The sequence below is a fragment of the Berghia stephanieae genome, chromosome 3 (assembly GCF_034508935.2).
Source record: "Berghia stephanieae isolate SIO BIC M18660-M18661 chromosome 3, UCSD_Bste_1.3, whole genome shotgun sequence".
NCBI classification, from domain to species: Eukaryota; Metazoa; Mollusca; class Gastropoda; order Nudibranchia; family Aeolidiidae; genus Berghia; species Berghia stephanieae.
The window spans coordinates 67,038,322-67,040,821 of NC_088362.1; the positions used below are offsets into that span (position 1 = coordinate 67,038,322).

At 47.9% G+C, this 2,500-nt stretch overlaps 2 protein-coding genes across 5 annotated transcripts in view; one reads left to right on the plus strand and one right to left on the minus strand.

The window, feature by feature from the left end:
- Window positions 1–2,500, minus strand: part of LOC144968255 (uncharacterized) — a 68,133-nt gene that overhangs the window by 54,716 nt on the left and 10,917 nt on the right. Inside the window, exon 1 of one of the 3 annotated variants that reach the window (XR_013644551.1) lies at window positions 33–1,781. The exons of the other annotated variants lie outside the window; for them this stretch is intronic. The gene's annotated coding sequence lies outside the window, so the exon portion shown is untranslated. Of the gene's footprint in view, window positions 1–32; window positions 1,782–2,500 lie in introns of those variants that run through there. 3 annotated transcript variants of the gene reach the window in all.
- The window catches only part of LOC144968256 (uncharacterized), a 13,049-nt gene that overhangs the window by 6,326 nt on the left and 4,223 nt on the right, over window positions 1–2,500 (plus strand). The window lies entirely within an intron of this gene.

Below are 2,500 nucleotides of genomic sequence, written 5' to 3' on the forward strand. Positions count from 1 at the left end.
AAATAGTGTAGTTAAATAATGATTGGACTGACCTGGCTGCTCCCGTCTGACGTATCAACCTCACCTCACTTGCTTCCCCCGACTAGTCCAATATCACATGACGGCCACGAGACAACAGAAAAAGAAAATGCACACGAAAACGTCCACAATAATCAACAGCGAATTTTTACGTCTCCTCTCCTTGACAACACAATTCCCTCCACTGCTTCCGTTCGTCTTTCGCGTCACACCGACCTCCTTCCTTTCATTAACTCCACACAACAACAACAAAATATTTTATAACACCACAACCACATCCCCCCTTGATTCATAATCAACAACAACAGTAACAGCAACACCTTTCTATTTACACTATGTACACTCCCTTCCCTTTTCCTATGCCTTCACATTGTCCTTCATCCAGCTCGGCGGAGCTCTATATCGTGAGGGGTATCTATGCTCTTCATCCTCATGCACAGCGTCAATCCCTTCTTTCTCTTCTTCAGTCATTATAGGCCTAATGTCCAGTATACGTCTAGCCATCCCGTCTACGTCAACATTGTTTGCCGAATTCACCCTCGTTACCGTTCCCTGCTTCCATCTCATGGTAAATCTTCCGTCACCAGGCTTCACCCACACTTCATTACCAGCCTTCACCAACACTTCATCACCAGCCTTCACAACACATTCTGGCTTCTCTTCTCGTTCTCTTCTAGCATCTACCTTCATTCTCCAATCATATGTGTGCACTGCGCTGTGGGGTACGGAACTCTCCTCTTGTCCATCTTTTGGTGCTATGTTATACCAATTCACAGCCTCTACTGGACTCTTTCTCATTCTTTCCGCCATGGCCTTGATTGTCCTGTGGTGCCACTCCACTATACCGTTCCCTGCCTGTCTGTAGGCTGCTCTGAAAATTTTCTTCACTTCCAACTCTTGAAGCAATCTTTGATTTCCACAGACTTAAACGCTGGAAAATTGTCCAATAACGCGTGCGCCACCGGCCCCCTTTCTAAAAGCACTTGCTCCAACTGCTGACATATTTCCGTCGCCGACTCCCCTTTCATCTTTCTCCAGATGGCAAGTCGTCCCAGCCCACAATCTACAATTGACAAATATGGCATGTGTACCACATCTGTAGCCAGTCTCGTCCAATCTCTGTCCACACTCAGTACTCCCGCTTCATGTCGTTGCGGTGCAGGGTCAATCCTCTGGCATTCTTGGCACCTCCTGATAACCTCTTTGACTTCTGCACGTCTCCGTTCAGTCTCTTCGCCAAGAACCACGATCTCTCTACACACATATGATGTTGCCTGTGCATCTCACCCACTTCTTCCACACTCACACTGGCAGCCTCCGCCTCATTCACCAACAACTTTTTCCACACTCTGGTGAGCACATCTGCTTTGTTGTCTGCCGATTTCACCAGACGAACTGTAACATTCAACTGCAGCTCGCGAACGAGGCATTTGAAAGTTCCTAATCTTCGCTTGATCAAGATTTCTGCTAAGCTTTTGGTTTTTACCCTCCTCTCTCCACTCATGGTTGTTTTCAGCCAACCCTCCACTGTAGCAGAATCCGTGTTCACTATGATGTTCTTGATGCCCCAATTTACGCATAGGTTCATCCCTTTTAATACTGCCTCAAGCTCCGCTACGTTTATGTGACTGTAGTCATCTTTCTTACTCATCCATGTGCCATTTTCTGCCACAACATCAGCAATCTCCAACACTACTCCTAACGACATGTCACTGGCATCTGTCCACATTGTCCTTTCCTCTGACTTTGGAACGTGCCATCTACCTCTTACAGGGTCATTTTGCTTACCTATGTCACTACCTCCCTCATCCTGTCTCTGGTTGCATCTCCCACATAATCGCTCCAGCTGGTTCCACCCGAGTGCCGCTTTATGTAGCTACATGCTGTACGCAACCATACAGTGACTGCCCCACCAGCTTGCCGCATACTGAGAACAGCTCCTTCTTTGTCATCGCATCTTGCATCTCTGGTACCTGATTGGCCCTTCTGTACTGCAGCATCCCATCCTCGCCTCGATGCAACTTGAGCCCCAGTGCAGCACCTCCCTCCAGCGCCTCAGGTTCCTTGGACGTTAGTCCATTTCTTTTTAAGTGGTCCACAACGGCCTTGGACGACACCTTACGCAGGTCTACATATATAACACCTATGTATGAACTGGTCCCAGCACCCACCTGCTCATCCTTGAGCAGAACTGTATGCAGAATCTTCGACATAATGATGGGTGCCGAGCCCAGTCCAAAGCCCAGCCTTGTAAGACAGTACACCTTGTCGTTGTACTTTACCAACTGGTGCTTCCACGGGTCCTCTGTCACATGTACCTGTAGATATGCAGCCTTTAAGTCAACTATCTCTGCCTCCCCGTCTACCTGACTCCATTCTCTTAGTTTTTTTCCACAGATATCAGTTGTCGCGGTGTGGCTCCTTACGTGAGCCTTAAGCTCTCAGAAGTCAAGTACAGGTCGAACTTTCTCCTTGGTGGGTT